The following is a 13,571-nucleotide window of genomic DNA, read 5'->3' as shown; positions in this document are numbered from 1 at the left end:
CCAGGAGGCCACAAGAGGGAGACAAGGGACTGCAAAATGGAAAATAGGCATCCACCAACTTTACAGACAACTTCTCCTTGCTCCTACAACCTCCATCCTTGCACAGTTTGTTATTCTTCTAGGTAACATAGTAACAAATCCAAATTGCTGCTCTCTTTGTAGGCAAGCAAGGCTTTGTTGCAACTGCAATTCTTACTTCTTCTTGAAATGTAGGGACGACAGTACATTCCATCACATCCATCTAGTGTACACAGGTAGGTCCATTGTGGCGGGCAGGCGAGCGGGCGTGCTGCTTTATTGGCTGTTTGCTGTTCCCCTACTCCACTCCACTATTTGACTGTTGTGCTGCATCAATCAATCAATCAATCAATCAATCAATCAATCAATCAATCAATCAATCAATCAATCAGTGGCTGGCTCAGGTGCAGCTCTTTAACTTACCTAAAAGGGAGGGCGGAGAGAAGACAAGGAAGGTGAATGAGGTGTTCCAATGTGAAATGCCGGAAACACAGAAACACAGACGACACACAACAAGAGGTGGCAATCTATTCATTAATTGCATTTAATCAATGAGCTCATTATCACTCATGCATTGTCCAACAGGTGTTGAAATAATGTCCCTTCAGAAAGACAGAAACAATAGCAAAGACAAAAAACACTTTTGGAATCTGCTTTTAGTCAACACATAAGGAAAGGGTGCACCGGTCCTGGAAATACTGCAATACCAGGTCAATGCGTGGAGTGGACAGAGCAAGCTCTATTTCCATCTCCCTGTTCTAAAAATCCATTTAATATATGGTCCCCAGATAGGGGACGTATCAGATATTAAACTGATAAGAACAGATACTACACTTGATCTTAGCCAAAAGGCCGAGAAGCGATAACCCGAACGGGCCGCGCGTTGCCCGAGCCTGCCCGATACTGCTGTTCAGCCCTTGCAGCGATTCAGCCTACTTCTAGGCAATTCCATGGGGCCCTGCAGGCTCACACACTCACAGCTACACGGGAGGTGAATAAAGGCCGGAGAGGAAGCCAGACAGGATTTGCTTCTTTTGCTTGCACCACAATGCAGTGCTGAAAGAGGAGGAATCTACATAAAAACGCCTTCCTGGCAACGCCCAAATGCCCTGCTGCCATGCAGATAAACACTGGCAGCGGCAGCAAGTGCATGCCCACAGCCACCCCTTGTTCCTTCACACCTTGTATCAGCTGTAATCCAGTCCAGTCCAGTGCTGCCTGCTGAGCAGCACTGACCAACACTGCCTGGGCCCAGGCTTTTATCTCTGAGGCCCCATTATGATGTCAGAAAGCTGGCTCTGGAATCCTGAGGGCTCCACTATGACACGTGCAAAGTTCCGTCTGAACTTTATATAAGACGGTGAGGCTCAGTCAGTCACTCAGTGTTGCCTGAGAGGGCAACACTGCAACAGCCGGCCGCCAGGCTGTCTTTTTTTTGCACAGCTAGTTGCCTCCAGGAGGCCACAAGAGGGAGACAAGGGACTGCAAAATGGAAAATAGGCATCCACCAACTTTACAGACAACTTCTCCTTGCTCCTACAACCTCCATCCTTGCACAGTTTGTTATTCTTCTAGGTAACATAGTAACAAATCCAAATTGCTGCTCTCTTTGTAGGCAAGCAAGGCTTTGTTGCAACTGCAATTCTTACTTCTTCTTGAAATGTAGGGACGACAGTACATTCCATCACATCCATCTAGTGTACACAGGTAGGTCCATTGTGGCGGGCAGGCGAGCGGGCGGGCTGCTTTATTGGCTGTTTGCTGTTCCCCTACTCCACTCCACTATTTGACTGTTGTGCTGCATCAATCAATCAATCAATCAATCAATCAATCAATCAATCAATCAATCAGTGGCTGGCTCAGGTGCAGCTCTTTAACTTACCTAAAAGGGAGGGCGGAGAGAAGACAAGGAAGGTGAATGAGGTGTTCCAATGTGAAATGCCGGAAACACAGAAACACAGACGACACACAACAAGAGGTGGCAATCTATTCATTAATTGCATTTAATCAATGAGCTCATTATCACTCATGCATTGTCCAACAGGTGTTGAAATAATGGGATTAAAAGGGGAGATCCCTTCAGAAAGACAGAAACAATAGCAAATACAAAAAACACTTTTGAGAATCTGCTTTTAGTCAACACATAAGGAAAGGGTGCACCGGTCCTGGAAATACTGCAATACCAGGTCAATGCGTGGAGTGGACAGAGCAAGCTCTATTTCCATCTCCCTGTTCTAAAAATCCATTTAATATATGGTCCCCAGATAGGGGACGTATCAGATATTAAACTGATAAGAACAGATACTACACTTGATCTTAGCCAAAAGGCCGAGAAGCGATAACCCGAACGGGCCGCGCGTTGCCCGAGCCTGCCCGATACTGCTGTTCAGCCCTTGCAGCGATTCAGCCTACTTCTAGGCAATTCCATGGGGCCCTGCAGGCTCACACACTCACAGCTACACGGGAGGTGAATAAAGGCCGGAGAGGAAGCCAGACAGGATTTGCTTCTTTTGCTTGCACCACAATGCAGTGCTGAAAGAAGAGGAATCTACATAAAAACGCCTTCCTGGCAACGCCCAAATGCCCTGCTGCCATGCAGATAAACACTGGCAGCGGCAGCAAGTGCATGCCCACAGCCACCCCTTGTTCCTTCACACCTTGTATCAGCTGTAATCCAGTCCAGTCCAGTGCTGCCTGCTGAGCAGCACTGACCAACACTGCCTGGGCCCAGGCTTTTATCTCTGAGGCCCCATTATGATGTCAGAAAGCTGGCTCTGGAATCCTGAGGGCTCCACTATGACACGTGCAAAGTTCCGTCTGAACTTTATATAAGACGGTGAGGCTCAGTCAGTCACTCAGTGTTGCCTGAGAGGGCAACACTGCAACAGCCGGCCGCCAGGCTGTCTTTTTTTTTGCACAGCTAGTTGCCTCCAGGAGGCCACAAGAGGGAGACAAGGGACTGCAAAATGGAAAATAGGCATCCACCAACTTTACAGACAACTTCTCCTTGCTCCTACAACCTCCATCCTTGCACAGTTTGTTATTCTTCTAGGTAACATAGTAACAAATCCAAATTGCTGCTCTCTTTGTAGGCAAGCAAGGCTTTGTTGCAACTGCAATTCTTACTTCTTCTTGAAATGTAGGGACGACAGTACATTCCATCACATCCATCTAGTGTACACAGGTAGGTCCATTGTGGCGGGCAGGCGAGCGGGCGGGCTGCTTTATTGGCTGTTTGCTGTTCCCCTACTCCACTCCACTATTTGACTGTTGTGCTGCATCAATCAATCAATCAATCAATCAATCAATCAATCAATCAATCAATCAATCAATCAATCAGTGGCTGGCTCAGGTGCAGCTCTTTAACTTACCTAAAAGGGAGGGCGGAGAGAAGACAAGGAAGGTGAATGAGGTGTTCCAATGTGAAATGCCGGAAACACAGAAACACAGACGACACACAACAAGAGGTGGCAATCTATTCATTAATTGCATTTAATCAATGAGCTCATTATCACTCATGCATTGTCCAACAGGTGTTGAAATAATGGGATTAAAAGGGGAGATCCCTTCAGAAAGACAGAAACAATAGCAAAGACAAAAAACACTTTTGAGAATCTGCTTTTAGTCAACACATAAGGAAAGGGTGCACCGGTCCTGGAAATACTGCAATACCAGGTCAATGCGTGGAGTGGACAGAGCAAGCTCTATTTCCATCTCCCTGTTCTAAAAATCCATTTAATATATGGTCCCCAGATAGGGGACGTATCAGATATTAAACTGATAAGAACAGATACTACACTTGATCTTAGCCAAAAGGCCGAGAAGCGATAACCCGAACGGGCCGCGCGTTGCCCGAGCCTGCCCGATACTGCTGTTCAGCCCTTGCAGCGATTCAGCCTACTTCTAGGCAATTCCATGGGGCCCTGCAGGCTCACACACTCACAGCTACACGGGAGGTGAATAAAGGCCGGAGAGGAAGCCAGACAGGATTTGCTTCTTTTGCTTGCACCACAATGCAGTGCTGAAAGAAGAGGAATCTACATAAAAACGCCTTCCTGGCAACGCCCAAATGCCCTGCTGCCATGCAGATAAACACTGGCAGCGGCAGCAAGTGCATGCCCACAGCCACCCCTTGTTCCTTCACACCTTGTATCAGCTGTAATCCAGTCCAGTCCAGTGCTGCCTGCTGAGCAGCACTGACCAACACTGCCTGGGCCCAGGCTTTTATCTCTGAGGCCCCATTATGATGTCAGAAAGCTGGCTCTGGAATCCTGAGGGCTCCACTATGACACGTGCAAAGTTCCGTCTGAACTTTATATAAGACGGTGAGGCTCAGTCAGTCACTCAGTGTTGCCTGAGAGGGCAACACTGCAACAGCCGGCCGCCAGGCTGTCTTTTTTTTGCACAGCTAGTTGCCTCCAGGAGGCCACAAGAGGGAGACAAGGGACTGCAAAATGGAAAATAGGCATCCACCAACTTTACAGACAACTTCTCCTTGCTCCTACAACCTCCATCCTTGCACAGTTTGTTATTCTTCTAGGTAACATAGTAACAAATCCAAATTGCTGCTCTCTTTGTAGGCAAGCAAGGCTTTGTTGCAACTGCAATTCTTACTTCTTCTTGAAATGTAGGGACGACAGTACATTCCATCACATCCATCTAGTGTACACAGGTAGGTCCATTGTGGCGGGCAGGCGAGCGGGCGGGCTGCTTTATTGGCTGTTTGCTGTTCCCCTACTCCACTCCACTATTTGACTGTTGTGCTGCATCAATCAATCAATCAATCAATCAATCAATCAATCAATCAATCAATCAATCAATCAATCAATCAGTGGCTGGCTCAGGTGCAGCTCTTTAACTTACCTAAAAGGGAGGGCGGAGAGAAGACAAGGAAGGTGAATGAGGTGTTCCAATGTGAAATGCCGGAAACACAGAAACACAGACGACACACAACAAGAGGTGGCAATCTATTCATTAATTGCATTTAATCAATGAGCTCATTATCACTCATGCATTGTCCAACAGGTGTTGAAATAATGGGATTAAAAGGGGAGATCCCTTCAGAAAGACAGAAACAATAGCAAAGACAAAAAACACTTTTGGAATCTGCTTTTAGTCAACACATAAGGAAAGGGTGCACCGGTCCTGGAAATACTGCAATACCAGGTCAATGCGTGGAGTGGACAGAGCAAGCTCTATTTCCATCTCCCTGTTCTAAAAATCCATTTAATATATGGTCCCCAGATAGGGGACGTATCAGATATTAAACTGATAAGAACAGATACTACACTTGATCTTAGCCAAAAGGCCGAGAAGCGATAACCCGAACGAGCCGCGCGTTGCCCGAGCCTGCCCGATACTGCTGTTCAGCCCTTGCAGCGATTCAGCCTACTTCTAGGCAATTCCATGGGGCCCTGCAGGCTCACACACTCACAGCTACACGGGAGGTGAATAAAGGCCGGAGAGGAAGCCAGACAGGATTTGCTTCTTTTGCTTGCACCACAATGCAGTGCTGAAAGAGGAGGAATCTACATAAAAACGCCTTCCTGGCAACGCCCAAATGCCCTGCTGCCATGCAGATAAACACTGGCAGCGGCAGCAAGTGCATGCCCACAGCCACCCCTTGTTCCTTCACACCTTGTATCAGCTGTAATCCAGTCCAGTCCAGTGCTGCCTGCTGAGCAGCACTGACCAACACTGCCTGGGCCCAGGCTTTTATCTCTGAGGCCCCATTATGATGTCAGAAAGCTGGCTCTGGAATCCTGAGGGCTCCACTATGACACGTGCAAAGTTCCGTCTGAACTTTATATAAGACGGTGAGGCTCAGTCAGTCACTCAGTGTTGCCTGAGAGGGCAACACTGCAACAGCCGGCCGCCAGGCTGTCTTTTTTTTGCACAGCTAGTTGCCTCCAGGAGGCCACAAGTGGGAGACAAGGGACTGCAAAATGGAAAATAGGCATCCACCAACTTTACAGACAACTTCTCCTTGCTCCTACAACCTCCATCCTTGCACAGTTTGTTATTCTTCTAGGTAACATAGTAACAAATCCAAATTGCTGCTCTCTTTGTAGGCAAGCAAGGCTTTGTTGCAACTGCAATTCTTACTTCTTCTTGAAATGTAGGGACGACAGTACATTCCATCACATCCATCTAGTGTACACAGGTAGGTCCATTGTGGCGGGCAGGCGAGCGGGCGGGCTGCTTTATTGGCTGTTTGCTGTTCCCCTACTCCACTCCACTATTTGACTGTTGTGCTGCATCAATCAATCAATCAATCAATCAATCAATCAATCAATCAGTGGCTGGCTCAGGTGCAGCTCTTTAACTTACCTAAAAGGGAGGGCGGAGAGAAGACAAGGAAGGTGAATGAGGTGTTCCAATGTGAAATGCCAGAAACACAGAAACACAGACGACACACAACAAGAGGTGGCAATCTATTCATTAATTGCATTTAATCAATGAGCTCATTATAACTCATGCATTGTCCAACAGGTGTTGAAATAATGGGATTAAAAGGGGAGATCCCTTCAGAAAGACAGAAACAATAGCAAAGACAAAAAACACTTTTGGAATCTGCTTTTAGTCAACACATAAGGAAAGGGTGCACCGGTCCTGGAAATACTGCAATACCAGGTCAATGCGTGGAGTGGACAGAGCAAGCTCTATTTCCATCTCCCTGTTCTAAAAATCCATTTAATATATGGTCCCCAGATAGGGGACGTATCAGATATTAAACTGATAAGAACAGATACTACACTTGATCTTAGCCAAAAGGCAGAGAAGCGATAACCCGAACGGGCCGCGCGTTGCCCGAGCCTGCCCGATACTGCTGTTCAGCCCTTGCAGCGATTCAGCCTACTTCTAGGCAATTCCATGGGGCCCTGCAGGCTCACACACTCACAGCTACACGGGAGGTGAATAAAGGCCGGAGAGGAAGCCAGACAGGATTTGCTTATTTTGCTTGCACCACAATGCAGTGCTGAAAGAGGAGGAATCTACATAAAAACGCCTTCCTGGCAACGCCCAAATGCCCTGCTGCCATGCAGATAAACACTGGCAGCGGCAGCAAGTGCATGCCCACAGCCACCCCTTGTTCCTTCACACCTTGTATCAGCTGTAATCCAGTCCAGTCCAGTGCTGCCTGCTGAGTAGCACTGACCAACACTGCCTGGGCCCAGGCTTTTATCTCTGAGGCCCCATTATGATGTCAGAAAGCTGGCTCTGGAATCCTGAGGGCTCCACTATGACACGTGCAAAGTTCCGTCTGAACTTTATATAAGACGGTGAGGCTCAGTCAGTCACTCAGTGTTGCCTGAGAGGGCAACACTGCAACAGCCGGCCGCCAGGCTGTCTTTTTTTTGCACAGCTAGTTGCCTCCAGGAGGCCACAAGAGGGAGACAAGGGACTGCAAAATGGAAAATAGGCATCCACCAACTTTACAGACAACTTCTCCTTGCTCCTACAACCTCCATCCTTGCACAGTTTGTTATTCTTCTAGGTAACATAGTAACAAATCCAAATTGCTGCTCTCTTTGTAGGCAAGCAAGGCTTTGTTGCAACTGCAATTCTTACTTCTTCTTGAAATGTAGGGACGACAGTACATTCCATCACATCCATCTAGTGTACACAGGTAGGTCCATTGTGGCGGGCAGGCGAGCGGGCGGGCTGCTTTATTGGCTGTTTGCTGTTCCCCTACTCCACTCCACTATTTGACTGTTGTGCTGCATCAATCAATCAATCAATCAATCAATCAATCAATCAATCAATCAATCAATCAATCAATCAGTGGCTGGCTCAGGTGCAGCTCTTTAACTTACCTAAAAGGGAGGGCGGAGAGAAGACAAGGAAGGTGAATGAGGTGTTCCAATGTGAAATGCCGGAAACACAGAAACACAGACGACACACAACAAGAGGTGGCAATCTATTCATTAATTGCATTTAATCAATGAGCTCATTATCACTCATGCATTGTCCAACAGGTGTTGAAATAATGGGATTAAAAGGGGAGATCCCTTCAGAAAGACAGAAACAATAGCAAAGACAAAAAACACTTTTGGAATCTGCTTTTAGTCAACACATAAGGAAAGGGTGCACCGGTCCTGGAAATACTGCAATACCAGGTCAATGCGTGGAGTGGACAGAGCAAGCTCTATTTCCATCTCCCTGTTCTAAAAATCCATTTAATATATGGTCCCCAGATAGGGGACGTATCAGATATTAAACTGATAAGAACAGATACTACACTTGATCTTAGCCAAAAGGCCGAGAAGCGATAACCCGAACGGGCCGCGCGTTGCCCGAGCCTGCCCGATACTGCTGTTCAGCCCTTGCAGCGATTCAGCCTACTTCTAGGCAATTCCATGGGGCCCTGCAGGCTCACACACTCACAGCTACACGGGAGGTGAATAAAGGCCGGAGAGGAAGCCAGACAGGATTTGCTTCTTTTGCTTGCACCACAATGCAGTGCTGAAAGAGGAGGAATCTACATAAAAACGCCTTCCTGGCAACGCCCAAATGCCCTGCTGCCATGCAGATAAACACTGGCAGCGGCAGCAAGTGCATGCCCACAGCCACCCCTTGTTCCTTCACACCTTGTATCAGCTGTAATCCAGTCCAGTCCAGTGCTGCCTGCTGAGCAGCACTGACCAACACTGCCTGGGCCCAGGCTTTTATCTCTGAGGCCCCATTATGATGTCAGAAAGCTGGCTCTGGAATCCTGAGGGCTCCACTATGACACGTGCAAAGTTCCGTCTGAACTTTATATAAGACGCTGAGGCTCAGTCAGTCACTCAGTGTTGCCTGAGAGGGCAACACTGCAACAGCCGGCCGCCAGGCTGTCTTTTTTTTGCACAGCTAGTTGCCTCCAGGAGGCCACAAGAGGGAGACAAGGGACTGCAAAATGGAAAATAGGCATCCACCAACTTTACAGACAACTTCTCCTTGCTCCTACAACCTCCATCCTTGCACAGTTTGTTATTCTTCTAGGTAACATAGTAACAAATCCAAATTGCTGCTCTCTTTGTAGGCAAGCAAGGCTTTGTTGCAACTGCAATTCTTACTTCTTCTTGAAATGTAGGGACGACAGTACATTCCATCACATCCATCTAGTGTACACAGGTAGGTCCATTGTGGCGGGCAGGCGAGCGGGCGGGCTGCTTTATTGGCTGTTTGCTGTTCCCCTACTCCACTCCACTATTTGACTGTTGTGCTGCATCAATCAATCAATCAATCAATCAATCAATCAATCAATCAATCAATCAATCAATCAATCAGTGGCTGGCTCAGGTGCAGCTCTTTAACTTACCTAAAAGGGAGGGCGGAGAGAAGACAAGGAAGGTGAATGAGGTGTTCCAATGTGAAATGCCGGAAACACAGAAACACAGACGACACACAACAAGAGGTGGCAATCTATTCATTAATTGCATTTAATCAATGAGCTCATTATCACTCATGCATTGTCCAACAGGTGTTGAAATAATGGGATTAAAAGGGGAGATCCCTTCAGAAAGACAGAAACAATAGCAAAGACAAAAAACACTTTTGGAATCTGCTTTTAGTCAACACATAAGGAAAGGGTGCACCGGTCCTGGAAATACTGCAATACCAGGTCAATGCGTGGAGTGGACAGAGCAAGCTCTATTTCCATCTCCCTGTTCTAAAAATCCATTTAATATATGGTCCCCAGATAGGGGACGTATCAGATATTAAACTGATAAGAACAGATACTACACTTGATCTTAGCCAAAAGGCCGAGAAGCGATAACCCGAACGGGCCGCGCGTTGCCCGAGCCTGCCCGATACTGCTGTTCAGCCCTTGCAGCGATTCAGCCTACTTCTAGGCAATTCCATGGGGCCCTGCAGGCTCACACACTCACAGCTACACGGGAGGTGAATAAAGGCCGGAGAGGAAGCCAGACAGGATTTGCTTCTTTTGCTTGCACTACAATGCAGTGCTGAAAGAGGAGGAATCTACATAAAAACGCCTTCCTGGCAACGCCCAAATGCCCTGCTGCCATGCAGATAAACACTGGCAGCGGCAGCAAGTGCATGCCCACAGCCACCCCTTGTTCCTTCACACCTTTTATCAGCTGTAATCCAGTCCAGTCCAGTGCTGCCTGCTGAGCAGCACTGACCAACACTGCCTGGGCCCAGGCTTTTATCTCTGAGGCCCCATTATGATGTCAGAAAGCTGGCTCTGGAATCCTGAGGGCTCCACTATGACACGTGCAAAGTTCCGTCTGAACTTTATATAAGACGGTGAGGCTCAGTCAGTCACTCAGTGTTGCCTGAGAGGGCAACACTGCAACAGCCGGCCGCCAGGCTGTCTTTTTTTTGCACAGCTAGTTGCCTCCAGGAGGCCACAAGAGGGAGACAAGGGACTGCAAAATGGAAAATAGGCATCCACCAACTTTACAGACAACTTCTCCTTGCTCCTACAACCTCCATCCTTGCACAGTTTGTTATTCTTCTAGGTAACATAGTAACAAATCCAAATTGCTGCTCTCTTTGTAGGCAAGCAAGGCTTTGTTGCAACTGCAATTCTTACTTCTTCTTGAAATGTAGGGACGACAGTACATTCCATCACATCCATCTAGTGTACACAGGTAGGTCCATTGTGGCGGGCAGGCGAGCGGGCGGGCTGCTTTATTGGCTGTTTGCTGTTCCCCTACTCCACTCCACTATTTGACTGTTGTGCTGCATCAATCAATCAATCAATCAATCAATCAATCAATCAATCAATCAATCAATCAATCAATCAGTGGCTGGCTCAGGTGCAGCTCTTTAACTTACCTAAAAGGGAGGGTGGAGAGAAGACAAGGAAGGTGAATGAGGTGTTCCAATGTGAAATGCCGGAAACACAGAAACACAGACGACACACAACAAGAGGTGGCAATCTATTCATTAATTGCATTTAATCAATGAGCTCATTATCACTCATGCATTGTCCAACAGGTGTTGAAATAATGGGATTAAAAGGGGAGATCCCTTCAGAAAGACAGAAACAATAGCAAAGACAAAAAACACTTTTGGAATCTTCTTTTAGTCAACACATAAGGAAAGGGTGCACCGGTCCTGGAAATACTGCAATACCAGGTCAATGCGTGGAGTGGACAGAGCAAGCTCTATTTCCATCTCCCTGTTCTAAAAATCCATTTAATATATGGTCCCCAGATAGGGGACGTATCAGATATTAAACTGATAAGAACAGATACTACACTTGATCTTAGCCAAAAGGCCGAGAAGCGATAACCCGAACGGGCCGCGCGTTGCCCGAGCCTGCCCGATACTGCTGTTCAGCCCTTGCAGCGATTCAGCCTACTTCTAGGCAATTCCATGGGGCCCTGCAGGCTCACACACTCACAGCTACACGGGAGGTGAATAAAGGCCGGAGAGGAAGCCAGACAGGATTTGCTTCTTTTGCTTGCACCACAATGCAGTGCTGAAAGAGGAGGAATCTACATAAAAACGCCTTCCTGGCAACGCCCAAATGCCCTGCTGCCATGCAGATAAACACTGGCAGCGGCAGCAAGTGCATGCCCACAGCCACCCCTTGTTCCTTCACACCTTGTATCAGCTGTAATCCAGTCCAGTCCAGTGCTGCCTGCTGAGCAGCACTGACCAACACTGCCTGGGCCCAGGCTTTTATCTCTGAGGCCCCATTATGATGTCAGAAAGCTGGCTCTGGAATCCTGAGGGCTCCACTATGACACGTGCAAAGTTCCGTCTGAACTTTATATAAGACGGTGAGGCTCAGTCAGTCACTCAGTGTTGCCTGAGAGGGCAACACTGCAACAGCCGGCCGCCAGGCTGTCTTTTTTTTGCACAGCTAGTTGCCTCCAGGAGGCCACAAGAGGGAGACAAGGGACTGCAAAATGGAAAATAGGCATCCACCAACTTTACAGACAACTTCTCCTTGCTCCTACAACCTCCATCCTTGCACAGTTTGTTATTCTTCTAGGTAACATAGTAACAAATCCAAATTGCTGCTCTCTTTGTAGGCAAGCAAGGCTTTGTTGCAACTGCAATTCTTACTTCTTCTTGAAATGTAGGGACGACAGTACATTCCATCACATCCATCTAGTGTACACAGGTAGGTCCATTGTGGCGGGCAGGCGAGCGGGCGGGCTGCTTTATTGGCTGTTTGCTGTTCCCCTACTCCACTCCACTATTTGACTGTTGTGCTGCATCAATCAATCAATCAATCAATCAATCAATCAATCAATCAATCAATCAATCAATCAATCAAGTGGCTGGCTCAGGTGCAGCTCTTTAACTTACCTAAAAGGGAGGGCGGAGAGAAGACAAGGAAGGTGAATGAGGTGTTCCAATGTGAAATGCCGGAAACACAGAAACACAGACGACACACAACAAGAGGTGGCAATCTATTCATTAATTGCATTTAATCAATGAGCTCATTATCACTCATGCATTGTCCAACAGGTGTTGAAATAATGGGATTAAAAGGGGAGATCCCTTCAGAAAGACAGAAACAATAGCAAAGACAAAAAACACTTTTGGAATCTGCTTTTAGTCAACACATAAGGAAAGGGTGCACCGGTCCTGGAAATACTGCAATACCAGGTCAATGCGTGGAGTGGACAGAGCAAGCTCTATTTCCATCTCCCTGTTCTAAAAATCCATTTAATATATGGTCCCCAGATAGGGGACGTATCAGATATTAAACTGATAAGAACAGATACTACACTTGATCTTAGCCAAAAGGCCGAGAAGCGATAACCCGAACGGGCCGCGCGTTGCCCGAGCCTGCCCGATACTGCTGTTCAGCCCTTGCAGCGATTCAGCCTACTTCTAGGCAATTCCATGGGGCCCTGCAGGCTCACACACTCACAGCTACACGGGAGGTGAATAAAGGCCGGAGAGGAAGCCAGACAGGATTTGCTTCTTTTGCTTGCACCACAATGCAGTGCTGAAAGAGGAGGAATCTACATAAAAACGCCTTCCTGGCAACGCCCAAATGCCCTGCTGCCATGCAGATAAACACTGGCAGCGGCAGCAAGTGCATGCCCACAGCCACCCCTTGTTCCTTCACACCTTGTATCAGCTGTAATCCAGTCCAGTCCAGTGCTGCCTGCTGAGCAGCACTGACCAACACTGCCTGGGCCCAGGCTTTTATCTCTGAGGCCCCATTATGATGTCAGAAAGCTGGCTCTGGAATCCTGAGGGCTCCACTATGACACGTGCAAAGTTCCGTCTGAACTTTATATAAGACGGTGAGGCTCAGTCAGTCACTCAGTGTTGCCTGAGAGGGCAACACTGCAACAGCCGGCCGCCAGGCTGTCTTTTTTTTGCACAGCTAGTTGCCTCCAGGAGGCCACAAGAGGGAGACAAGGGACTGCAAAATGGAAAATAGGCATCCACCAACTTTACAGACAACTTCTCCTTGCTCCTACAACCTCCATCCTTGCACAGTTTGTTATTCTTCTAGGTAACATAGTAACAAATCCAAATTGCTGCTCTCTTTGTAGGCAAGCAAGGCTTTGTTGCAACTGCAATTCTTACTTCTTCTTGAAATGTAGGGACGACAGTACATT

General features: G+C 47.5%; 9 non-coding genes across 9 annotated transcripts; all 9 read right to left on the bottom strand.

Annotated features, from left to right (window-relative positions):
- Nucleotides 1-691: 691 nt before the first annotated feature.
- On the bottom strand, nt 692-882 carry LOC142693302 (U2 spliceosomal RNA). The gene has a single exon (XR_012861658.1). It is a non-coding gene; the product is annotated as a U2 spliceosomal RNA (small nuclear RNA).
- Nucleotides 883-2,167: 1,285 nt separating this feature from the next.
- On the bottom strand, nt 2,168-2,358 carry LOC142693300 (U2 spliceosomal RNA). The gene has a single exon (XR_012861657.1). It is a non-coding gene; the product is annotated as a U2 spliceosomal RNA (small nuclear RNA).
- A 1,298-nt stretch (nt 2,359-3,656) lies between these two features.
- Nucleotides 3,657-3,847, bottom strand: LOC142693299 (U2 spliceosomal RNA). Its single transcript, XR_012861656.1, has one exon. It is a non-coding gene; the product is annotated as a U2 spliceosomal RNA (small nuclear RNA).
- A 1,300-nt stretch (nt 3,848-5,147) lies between these two features.
- On the bottom strand, nt 5,148-5,338 carry LOC142693298 (U2 spliceosomal RNA). The gene has a single exon (XR_012861655.1). It is a non-coding gene; the product is annotated as a U2 spliceosomal RNA (small nuclear RNA).
- Nucleotides 5,339-6,614: 1,276 nt separating this feature from the next.
- LOC142693386 (U2 spliceosomal RNA) lies at nt 6,615-6,805 on the bottom strand. Its single transcript, XR_012861734.1, has one exon. It is a non-coding gene; the product is annotated as a U2 spliceosomal RNA (small nuclear RNA).
- Nucleotides 6,806-8,101: 1,296 nt separating this feature from the next.
- On the bottom strand, nt 8,102-8,292 carry LOC142693297 (U2 spliceosomal RNA). The gene has a single exon (XR_012861654.1). It is a non-coding gene; the product is annotated as a U2 spliceosomal RNA (small nuclear RNA).
- A 1,296-nt stretch (nt 8,293-9,588) lies between these two features.
- Nucleotides 9,589-9,779, bottom strand: LOC142693296 (U2 spliceosomal RNA). Its single transcript, XR_012861653.1, has one exon. It is a non-coding gene; the product is annotated as a U2 spliceosomal RNA (small nuclear RNA).
- Nucleotides 9,780-11,075: 1,296 nt separating this feature from the next.
- LOC142693295 (U2 spliceosomal RNA) lies at nt 11,076-11,266 on the bottom strand. Its single transcript, XR_012861652.1, has one exon. It is a non-coding gene; the product is annotated as a U2 spliceosomal RNA (small nuclear RNA).
- Nucleotides 11,267-12,563: 1,297 nt separating this feature from the next.
- Nucleotides 12,564-12,754, bottom strand: LOC142693294 (U2 spliceosomal RNA). Its single transcript, XR_012861651.1, has one exon. It is a non-coding gene; the product is annotated as a U2 spliceosomal RNA (small nuclear RNA).
- Nucleotides 12,755-13,571: the final 817 nt, after the last annotated feature.

This window comes from Rhinoderma darwinii, assembly GCF_050947455.1.
Source record: "Rhinoderma darwinii isolate aRhiDar2 chromosome 5 unlocalized genomic scaffold, aRhiDar2.hap1 SUPER_5_unloc_42, whole genome shotgun sequence".
NCBI lineage: Eukaryota > Metazoa > Chordata > Amphibia > Anura > Rhinodermatidae > Rhinoderma > Rhinoderma darwinii.
The sequence above is the reverse complement of the archived record's forward strand: the minus strand, read 5'-3'. Positions and strand labels throughout refer to the sequence as shown.